The 12039-nt window shown below is 37.6% G+C and overlaps 1 protein-coding gene across 3 annotated transcripts in view; it reads left to right on the top strand.

The window, feature by feature from the left end:
- LOC122802714 overlaps window positions 1–12039 on the top strand; it is a 265703-nt gene that overhangs the window by 21879 nt on the left and 231785 nt on the right. The gene's annotated exons all lie outside the window — the stretch shown is intronic.

Raw genomic sequence — 12039 nt, 5'->3', positions numbered from 1 at the left:
CTGTACAGCTGGTTTAGACTTTGATTTCCATTTTCTAGTAACTGCTTTTGGCAGCCACCATAATTAGACTCAGCAAGGCCTTACTATCTCTAGACAATTCCAATTCTATATCATAGTTCAAAAAACATCATTTCTTTATTTACACCAATTTGCTTATCCAGTATTTCTGTTAGAGTAGTCTGCAGAGAATTTTTTAAAGTCTGCCAACTTATTATGCTCCCAGAAAATATGTTCCCAATTACCACTTTCTTCCCCATCACACCTCCAACATTTGTTATATACATGAGGACAAATTATTTGTAGTTTACCTATGTAAACACTTTCAAGTATCTTCTAGACTTTAGAAGATAAAGAAATGTTCTTTGACTGGGTTAACACTTGGTTTTCACCTCAGAGCGACAAAAATAAAACAAAAGTGAAATGACCACAACTGAGGAGTATAAAAACTAAAACAGAGTCTGAAGAAGCGATCGGTGAAAGATCGCGAAACCGCTTACCTTCTCACTTTGTATATTAAATCGATAGTTTTTATACTCCTCAGCTGTGGTCATTTTCCTTTTGTTTTATCTTCTAGACTTTGTTGCATATTTGGGAGACATACATGTAGCCCCCCATAGTTTATTTATGAATTGCTTATCCAGTCTCCCTTCCCAATCCTTTCTAACCTCCTCTGATTGATTCTTATAGTTTTCATGCAATATTTTGTATGGTCTTCTAAGTATCCATTTTTAACAACAGCTTCTGTCCTAGATTCTACTAAAAACTCTACCAGTGCTGGTCTTTTGCTTTGGATCCCCCTTTTTCTTTTTTTTTTGCCTGTTCTCTGATAGCCTTCCCTATTGAGGATTGATATCTCTAGCCTGCAGTTCAAATAAATTCTTAGCCTCTTCCTATTCTGTTACCTGTCCGTCCCTAATTATTTGCTCCCAATACCTTGGCTCCTTTGCCAGTTTTCTGCAATAAACTCCAGCCCCCTCTTGCATATTGCCTGTATCCTTAATTGCAGTCATCCCTATGGGCAATATTTCCCTTCTCCATTCCTATTTTGGCTTGGTTCTTAGAATACTTTCTGCTACTTTATGAATATAATATTCTGTATAGTTATTGTTATTCTCATTAAGGATCTGCATCCAAAAGCCCAGTCTCTCGTTGTTTCTTGAGCTTCCTTCCTGTTTTGTCATCATCCCTTTCCACTTGGAGTTATAGTCTTCTGCTTGTGCTATGTGTAGGAACCTTAAATGTAGCTCTGAAATACTCCATCAAATCAGGTAATCCCAAACCACCTTGTTCTAGTGGAAGAATCATCTTATCCCACTTGACTCTTGCTGTCTTCCCCTCCCAGATAAATCCTACAGCTCTAATTAATTGCTATCCGCAACTTCTCCTTTGGTTGATAAAAATATGCCTGACCTGCATATAAAACTAAAGGGACTAAAAACATTTTAGCTGCTTGTATCTTGCTATCCATATCAATAAAACAGAGCTTCCAGTTTCTCAGTTTTTGTGTTATCCTCTGTCTATTATCTTTAGCTGCCACAACAGGCTCCTTTTTAATCTATACTCCTAAATACTTAATTTTATCATGTCTCCATAAATATGGATATTGCTGAACCAATTCGTGTGTGGGTACATAGTTTACAGATATTGCCTTTGTTTTAACTTCAATAATTTTTGTCCTGAAAAGGCTTGAAACTGTCTCAAAATGTTTCACAACACTGAGATGTCCTTTTCTGGTTTTATCAGGTATAAAATAATCTCATCTGCAAATAAAGCCAGCTTTTCTTGACTACCACATCACTTATATCCTTGAATTTCTGAGTCCCTTATTTTCTTTGCCAGTGGTTCTAAATATTATGCAAATAACAAAGAGAAAAGGAAACACCCCTGCATGCTTCCTCTGCTAAAACAGAAATTATCAGAGAGACACCCACACTTTAATTTTTGCCTCCAATCCCTCATATAGCGTCCTAATCAACCTTATAATTTTATCAGGGAATGCAAATGCTTCTATTGCCCTGCTCATAAAATCCCAGCTTAATCTGTTGAATGTTTTCTCTCCATCAAGACCCACCAACAACAGGGGTATTTTCTTGCATTCTGCTTTCCTCTGGATCATCATTGTTACATTAATGTTATCAAATGTTTGCCTTCCTTCAATAAAACCACATTGATCCTTCTCATCAATTTTGTCATCACCTTTGCCATTCTTTTAGCCATTATAGACATAAACACTTTATAATTATGGTTTAGAATTGAAATTGGCCTATATGAAGCTGGATCTGATGGGTCTTTACCCTCTTTAGGTATTACAGCCACCACAGCTTTCTTCCAGGATGTTGCTGCTTGACCGCCTCTTAAAATACTGTTAAACAAAACCTTCTAGATTTTTTATTACATTTCCCCCTCCTAGTTTCCAAACTTCCACAGGAATACCATATATTCCTGGGGACTTCATGTAGATTGATTATTTTTTATCTCATCTCCTCCTATCCTAACTGTTAGTAACTGAGCCTCATCTACCTCTAACCTTGGCATATTTAATTCTGCCATAAACATTTCCAGTGATGGATTACACTTTTTGTTACAAATTTATTATATGATACTAATGCCCCATTCCTGTGGTGGTCATTATACTTTTATCATAAACTTTATATGTACATGTTCAAAAATTGGAGCCTACTTTTAGCACACTGTATGCTACACTCACCCAAGTATGTTAATGTGCATAAAATTAAGTAAATACATTTAGCCATAATATCGCTATGTATTTAAGTAGAAACACATTAAAACTGCATACACTAAACAGATATTATCAAACAACCATGGTGTTATGAGGAATAAACTCAACAGGTAAGTGCATTGCAAGCTAGTGTAACTTGTAATATCTATTCATAACACAGCACAGTACGTTACTGTACTATATAATTATTTTATCTATTTATCTATTTATTTATTCTTATGTGGTCATTTTGTGTGTGAGACAGGGGCATATTTCTGGTAGAATTTAAATAAATTACATACTACCCTCTTAGCCAATTAGATTGCCATTTTTCTAAGCCCATTTTCTGCCTATCTCTGTATATGCATATGTCTCCCATATAAAACATGTCACCCACCAAGAGCAAAAACATTGTTTCCCTGGTTGTCCCTATTTCTCCAGAAAACAACATCCCTATTGTAGAAGATATCCTCCACTGAATAAGTAATATTATTTATTTATTTATTTTACATTTGTTTACCAGGAAAGTACGACTGCGCAGAGCCCATTTTCAGTGGAGGCCTGGGGAGTAAAGCTCCACAAAAAGTGACAGTACATACAACATTTGTAACAGTAAGTACAACATAACAAACAATATACACAACATATGTTACAGTAGCTACAGCATGTCTAACAGTAGGTACAACATCAGATATGGAGCTTAACATAGTGATATTATTAACATAACCTATGAGTATTACTTTACATTTGCAAAGGGAAAATAATTCTAGATTTATCACACATTTAAGAATAAAAAAAAGAAAAATCATAATACAAATAAGATCATTGTCCAAGAGACAGAACAAATAATTAATGGAGAGTGTACAGGAGATCAGCTAGGGATGTTGAATGAGCAGAGCCAAGTGTCAGATAATTTTGAGTATTTTTTTTTTAATGGTGTGTGTTGTCAGTGGCTCTAATAATATAGGAGAGGGAGTTCTGTGTTTGTGAGATATAGGAAGAGTATAAGGATTCTCCTGCATTGTTGTTAGTTTTAGAGACTTGTAATAAATATTTATATGATGATTCTAGTGTTCGAGTGTTAGAGTAAGGTTGTAGTAAGCTTTGGAGAGCTGACTTTTTTTTCAGGGTTATAGAGTAATTTGTAGGCTATGACTGATTGGTTGTATGTAAGAAGCTGAGGTAGTTCAAGCCGGGAGAGTTTTCAGAAGGCTAGACAGTGATGTCACCTGTGTAATGATGATCCAGTAGCAAATTTAGCTGTTTGGTTATAGCATGTATTCAGATTATCTAAATCTGTTTTTTTTTTTTTGAGGTTGATAAGAATGTGTGAATGTATAATAGAGTTGCTAGTAGGTGGGTTCTGGTTATGGCAACTCTTGAGGAGCCTGTTAAGAATTTTTGGTTTCTGTAAAGGGTGCCCATTTTTTGTGGACTTTTTTAATTGTTTGTGATATATGCAAGTCAGGTCTTAGCTTACCATCTATAATGACTCCTAGTAGTTTGGTGGATGGATCAGGAGTAATTTACTGTGTTGTTATTAGCCATGATGTTGAACTGTGGGGGGAATCTAGTGCTTGGTAGGCTGAAAGATCATAAGTTTTGTTTTTTGGGGGTTAAGAATAAGTTGGGAGTTAGCAAGCCTTGTTTCAGTTTCTGTAAAGGCCTGCTGTGTTTTGCCCCAAAGTTGTTGCCTGGTAGGGGCTGCACATATTAATGTTGAATAATCTGCATATTGGATAATGGTGGTAAGTGAGGTGGCTGAGTTGAGGTTATTAATGAAAATACTGAAGAGAAGAGGGCAAGGTATGGATCCCTGTGGGACCCCAAGGGTAATAGGGAGAAGTGTGGAGAGATCATATTACCACTCAACTGCCTGCTGATGTCCTGTTAAGTGACAGTTAAACGTTTGTTGTGGGTGACTGTGTCAAACGCTTTAGACATATCCAAGAAAACTGATGAGACTGTTTCCTTCATTCCTGTGTTGGTTTATGGTGTTGGTAAAACTAAGGAGAGTAGTGTTTGTACTATGGGACGGTCCAAATGCATGTTGCGAGTTGGCAAGTAAGTTATTGGATGTGAGATATCTCAGGTTGGGAATGTATACATTTCTCTGGGAATTTTGAAAGTGGGGATAGGATGGCTATGGGGCGATAATTAGTTAGTTCAGTTGATTTACCACCTTTATGTAGGGGGATTTTTTTTAGGCGTTTTTCTATTGTTTTGGTGGGGATGGGTTGAAATGAGAAGCCACTATTATTATTGTTATTTAGATTGTTAGTTGTTTTAAGATTATTTGGGTTACCTCTGGTTAGTGCAAGAATGTTTTCTGTAAAATGCGGTGGTTCCTGAATTATTTGGTAAGGTGGGGGAGGGGGTTGTGGTTTGTCACACTTTGTATGTTTTTGATTATAGCCCAGAATTTTTGTGGGTTATTTTGATACTTAATTTGCATTAGTATAATAGTTCTTTTTGTTTGGCATGATTTGGTGTTTAACTTTGTTCCTGAGTTGTTGATAAGTTAATATGAACAGGTAGAGCTTTGTTAGTATGCCAGGAGATCCAGGCCTTTTCCCTTTGCTTAAGGAGGGTTTTTGTTGCAGTAGTGAGCCATGGGGCAGAATTTGCTTTGACATGATCTGTTTTAGGGATGCCATAGTGTTGAGTATATTGAGGAAAGTATTATTAAAATGTTGAACTGCTGTGTCTAAGGATAAGGTCTTTAATGGGCTCCAGGTACAGTGTTTTAGAGTGTATGTTAGTTTCTGTGGTTTAACATGCTTCTTATTATGGATTTGACAATATATAGTGTTCTTAGTAGGGTTAATGTGTTGACTGAGTAGGTAGGTAGGTATGTATGTGATCACTGATGTTGTCTGATAAACAGCCAGCATTTTGATAATGGGAGGGTTTGTTTGTTAGGGCCCAGTCGAGAATGGAGTGCTTGTTAGATTTTTTGTCTATTCTGGTAGGGAACTGGGTAATTTGTGAGAAGCCACAGAGATTAATGGGTTGCTAAGGTTGTTAGAGTTACAGGTAAACCAGTCAGTAGTAAGATCACCTGTGATAATAGTTTATTATGTGATATTATTAGAGATACATTGAAGGATGTGTTCAGTGCTGGAAATAATATTGCCTGGTGGGATGTAAATGGCTACTATAGTTATGTGCTTGTTAGCATTAATTTGTAATTTAGCAAGAAGTATAGTAGGTATAAAAAGTGTACACACCCCTGTTAAAATGCCAGGTTTTTGTGATATAAAAAAATGAGACCACAATACATCATTTCAAAACATTTCCCACCTTTAATGTGACCTTTAACCTGTAAAATTCAATTGAAAAACAAACAGATCTATTAGGGGAAAAATACTATTAAAAACATACAATATGTTGGTTGCATAAGTGTGCACATCCTTAAACTAATAGTTGTTGTGTGAGCAACCCCTTAAACTAATAGTTTGTTGAAGCACCTTTTGATTTAATTACAGCATTCAGTCTTCTTGGGTAGGAGTCTGTCAGCATGGCACATCTTGACTTGGCAATATTTGCCCACTCTTCCTTGCAAAAGTGCTCCAAATCTGTCAGATTGCGAGGGCATCTCTTGTGCACAGCCCTCTTCAGGTCACCCACCAGATTTTCTATTGGATTTAGGTCTGGGCTCTTGCTGGGCCATTCCAAAACTTTAATTATCATCTGGTGAAGCCATTCTTTTGTTGATTTGGATGTATGCTTGGGGTCATTGCCATGTTGAAAGGTGAAATTCCTCTTCAGCTTTCTAGCAGATGCCCGAAGGATTTGGGCCAAAAGTGACTGGTATTTGGAACTGTTCATAATTCCCATCACCTTGACTAAAGCCCCAGTTCCAGCTGAAAAAACAAACAAACCCAAAGCATGATACTGCTACCACCATGCTTCACTGTGGGGACGGTGTTCTTTTGGTGATGGTGGAATTGTGGTCAAAAAGGTCAACCTTGGTCTCTTCAGACCATGACACATTTTCGCACATGCTTTTGAAAGACTTGATGTATTGTTTTGCAAATTGTAACTGGGCCTGGATGTTTTTCTGTGTAAGAAAAGGCTTCCGTCTTGCAACCCTACCCCATAGTCCAGACATATGGAGAATACGGGAGATTGTCGTCACATATAGTACAAAACCAGTACTTGCCAGAAATTCATGCAGCTCCTTCAGTGTTGCTGTGGGTCTCTTGCAGCCCCCCTAACCAGTTTTTGTCTTGTCTTTTCATCAATTTTGGAGGGACATCCAGTTCTTTGCAATGTCACTGTTGTCCCATATGTCTCCACTTTTTGATGACTGTATTCACTGTGTTCCATGGTATATCCAATGCTGTGGAATTTTTTTGTACCCTTCTCCTAACTGATACCTTTCAACAATGAAATCCCTTTGATTCTTTGTAAGCTGTCTGCAACCATGGCTTTTGATGTAGCAGGCAGCTGAGTAAATGTCAGGAAAATCATACTAGAACAGCTGAACTTAATTTGGGGTTAATCAGAGTCTCTTTAATTGCTGGCAGGTGTGTACCCAAGAAGACTGAATGCTGTAATTAAATCAAAAGGTGCTTCAACAAAGTATTAGTTTAAGGGTGTGCACACGCAACAAAGTATTAGTTTAAGGGTGTGCACACTTATGCAACCAGCGTATTGTACATATTTGTTTTAATAATTCTCCCCTAAAAGATTTGTTTTGCAATTGAATTTTACAGGTTATAGGTCACATTAAAGGTGGGAAAAGTTTTGAAATGATTTATTGTGGTCTCATTTTTTTTTATATCACAAAAACCTGGCATTTTAACAGGGGTGAGTAAACTTTTTATATCCACTGTAGGTCACTATAGATTTAGAGGTGTCACAGGCTGTTTTTGAAAAGTATATCTACTTCACCTCCTCTTTTGTCATTTTTGTCTGCTCAAAGTATATTATACCCTGAAGATGTAATTTAGTTGTCTGAGATATGGGGTTTAAACCAGGTCTATGTTAGGATGGCTATTTCTTGGGAATAATGTGATAGGACAGCCTCTAGTTCATGAACCAGACTTCTAACATTTATGTTTAGAAACAATAAGTCAGTGTTTTTTGTGAGGTATATTAAGTATATGTTGTGTCTGAGAACTGGATGAAGTAAGGGTGCTGGGTCTAGGACTTGGATGTACATCTCCACTTGTAAGCATTTTTTTGGCAATGTTTGCTGCTGTTCTGATGTGACTACATATATGTTTGTGATATGTAACTATGATATTTTTTAAAGTTATTTTGGGTGATGGTACTTTAATATTAATTTGGCCTAGGATGGTGGTGTTGAAGATGCCAGGAGATATTTGAAAGTTTGTTGATTGTTTCAGTGTAGGAGAGTTAATAGTTACCTTTTGTTTACTTTGGGGAGGGGCGAGAGGATAGTGGTAGAATGTATAGTGTGTGGATAAGGTTAAAGATCAAGTATTAGGATGTGTTGGGTTAGCATGAAGATGTTCAGAAAATCTTTTGAGATGTGGCATTTTTTATTGAGTGGGGGAAGCACTAAGTAGTAATAGATTGATAATGGAGGGAGTATTAGTGAAACAGAAGAACAGGATAATAAAAAAGGAATGTGGGATAAGAAAGGAAGCAGAAAGTATTGTAACAGTTGTAGGAGGCAGTACAGAGTATCTAAAAGGTTATAGGCTAGGAAGTAATGTTGTAATTAGCTGGAGTTGGAGACAGGATAATGGATAAGTTTGTGAGAGTTTAGATTAGTAATTGGATGTGAGTGATGGTTGGACTATGAAGTGGGTGATAGGGGGGAGGTTAGAGATAAATTTAATTGATGTGGGGGTGGGAATGAAGGTAGGGTAGGATGAGCCCAAGCAAAGCGAGGGTGAACAGACCATGTCCAACTTGGACCCTCTGTGCAGCCATCTTCAAACTCAGTCACTGAGGTATTAAAACCAGCCAAAATGCAAAAGGTTATGTTACTTAAAGTAGGGCTTTAAAACAGAGTGGAATGCCTTTAATAGCTAAACATAATTAAGATGGAGTGAGCACAGAAACAGAAATGCTTACTGCATGTCTGTTTGTTAACCATGGATAGTCAACTGTGCAATAAGAAAAAAAACTGCTGGTGACTAGAATCAGGTTATCTGCAGATGCAGAGCAGAGGGATCAGCTGAAAGCTGCTACTAAAACTAATGGCATAGTTTACATTTAATACATATTTAAAATGCTTGTGACACTGTTTGTGAAGTGCAAGAGTATTAGAAACAATCAATGAACCTTAAGAAAAGATATGTTACTTTGCACAGTCACTCCACTTTATACTGTTAAATTAAGGCAAGTGTAGACATTATCTAATTTTACCCTGACTTTCTTAAAAATTATATAATATTAAAACTGGGGTTAGGTACAGATGATGAGGAGAGGTAATAATAAGCTATTTTATACATTTAAGTTTTTCTAAAAAAAAAAAATAGACTGTGTTTTTTTTTTTTTTGGGGGGGGGGGGACACTTACTGGAGAGGGTTATGCAGCTGTTGATTCCTGGCAATGACCTTGTCAGTACAGTGGTTTGAGTAAGGAACTATACAGTAGAATGTACTAACACACTCACTAACACTTGTTTAATTTAGTGCAGTTAAGGTATTTTACTGTCTAGACACTTGGAATTTAAGCACATACATTAGTTTTAGTCTCTTTAGTTACAGTACAGTGTCTGTGTTTGCCCAGTGCACGAGTGAGATATTTTTGAGGTTTCCATTTCTTGTTATGGGGAGTGGAGACCCGCTTGACCCGAGGGGTGGCTAGTATTACTTGAATGCAAGAATGGACATGCCAGGGGAGGTAAACAGCTGCTGTGGGATTTGAAAAAAAATGATAGTGTATGAAACTACTGTTCATGTTAACATGAGCACTACCTGACAAAACCTTACATCAGACTATCCCTCTGCTAGTATCAACCTGTGTGACTTCACACAACTTATACCGTCGCACACTCATTTTAACAAAGACATCAACTCCAGCTCCACTCTCGGTCAAATCCTGATGAAGCTGTAACTTATTCCATACGTTGCAACTTGTCAGTTGCTGTTTTCTCTTGAAAATTTCTGTAGTACAGTTTCTATTATTGTGCCAGCAGTGAGACAGAATTTTTAGCATATCTACTTTTCTGCATGATTGTGAAAATTTGGAGTTAGCATATTTAAGTTAAATGGTATGGGATGTAGGAGGGTTGCTCTTTGAAAAAAAAATTTTTTTCCTGTCTTTTGTGAAGAAAATGTATTCTCAAAAGCATTTAGAAAACTGCTGCACAGAAGACAGAGACACTCAGGAAAATGTACTATTAGCTTCCTTGGGAATGCTTTTCCTCAGTGTAGCTGTATCAGTGAGCATCCACACTACATCTTGTTACTGAAGCCCATTGCACAGTTGCATTTCCTAAAGCCAAAAGACAATGCCATGACTTATGGCTTTATGGTGCACATTTTCATACTGTATTACAATGTAGTGTTCTATAAACAGCTGCAGCAGTATTGTTTATCATTCAAGCATGGGTTTTATATTGAGATGTTTGTAAAATACCTTTTTTCCGTTCATTTTTTGTGTAGTCACAAATGTTGCACTGTGTCCCAACTAAAGTGAACAGCAGAGCTACATCAGATATTACTCATGTCTTGAGTCATACAGGTCACATCACCAGAAAACATACTTAGAGTTAGATATTTTTAACAAAATACAACAGAGCTTCCAGAAAGTTAAGTCGAAGATAGTATACGCCCTCCAATTACATTGCTATTTCTGAACCATATAATCGTTAATGCATTTCAAATATTATTTGCATTTTTTAGTTGTCAGGGGAGTGTATGACAGTCTGGATCCACCACATTCCAGCCCCCCCACCACCACCACCACTGCCAGTGTCATCATTTTCTTAATGGCAGAATACCACCAAACAGTAGGAGACCAAGGACAAGACTCGGGAACTCGCGTCTGTGTGCATTTATGTGTGCGTGCGTGCATGTGTGTGTGTGTGTCTGTGTGTGTGTGTGTGTGTGTGTGTGTGTGTGTGTGTGTGTGTGTGTGTGTGTGTGTGTGTGTGTGTGTGTGTAAGGGGATCATTGCAGAGGGGGTGAAAATGGTACTGAATATTTGTAAGGTGAAAAGTGAAGTGGGTGATTGTGAACAAAACTACTACCACAGATATCTTTCAATTTTTCATTGGATGAATTTTGTCTTTTTTGTCTTGCTGGATAATCTATACAGTTTAAAAATAATTCTTCTTTATCGGTACCTGGGGCCTTGAGGCCGAATCACCATTAGTGTCCACCTTGTTACAGCTCTGCTTTGATCTTCTGGAGTTATACCATTTTTTAAGTTCCAGAAGATTTTAACTGCTGTTTGCAGTCAACAATGTAAATCCATAGAAGTCGAGTACTTGGAGGATTTGATTCTGTCAAAGTGTGACCCTCACCAGTATGGTTTCACTCCAGATACACGCACCAAAAACCAAGATAACAAAAAAAAAAAAACAACCAGCACTTGAAAATAAACAGTACAGGCATTCTTCAAGTCAAATAAATATTTTAATCAAAAAATAGCCCAAAGACCAGTTTTGGCAAAAATCCTTTTTTAATTACATGATTTGATTCTATTGAAATGGATAAAAAACTGCTTGCTTCAACTTCTGCTATTAAATCAGCAATGTAACAGAATGACTTGCTAAACTTTAGTTCTGTCAGCAGGACACAGTCATCAGTGAACATGGAAAGAGAACCACGAAATAGTAATTTCACCCTCACTGTGTCATACAGGATGAAGCCCTGACAAAAACACAGACAGCTCAAGTTCGATTAGCAACTTGGGTGCTAGAAGAGCTCGGATGGGAAGTGTGGAAGTGAGTGGATGCTGCCAGCTCACCCATCCTGGGAAAAGGGAGGTAATGTTGGCTCAAAATTTAGATGAACACCTACAGGGAACACTGTATGTTACACCATCAGAGCATGGGTCAGCCAAGCACACACTACCTTTATATATGTGAGCTCAGTAGGGAAGTCTATGAGAAGAGAAACACTTCCCACAGCACACAGCAATTAGTGTAGCTCAAAGGTGCTACCAAAGGAAGGAGGAAGCTCCTAGGAGGGAGAGTAGTTCTTCATTGGCCCCGAAATTAGCCTACTTCCTACCATCACACTGTTCATGAGGGGGACAAATGGGCTGATTAGTCACCACTGGCAGGAATATGTTGTCATAATACTCTTGCCTAGCCCAGGGATGCCTGGCTGTTAGCCCAACAGAACAAGTGGGCCGGCTGGGTAAAAGTAGTCAAACCATCAGGC

The sequence above is a fragment of the Protopterus annectens genome, chromosome 5.part0 (genome assembly GCF_019279795.1).
Source record: "Protopterus annectens isolate FY-2018-M chromosome 5.part0, PAN1.0, whole genome shotgun sequence".
In the NCBI taxonomy this organism is placed as follows: Eukaryota; Metazoa; Chordata; order Ceratodontiformes; family Protopteridae; genus Protopterus; species Protopterus annectens.
The sequence above is the reverse complement of the archived record's forward strand: the minus strand, read 5'-3'. Positions and strand labels throughout refer to the sequence as shown.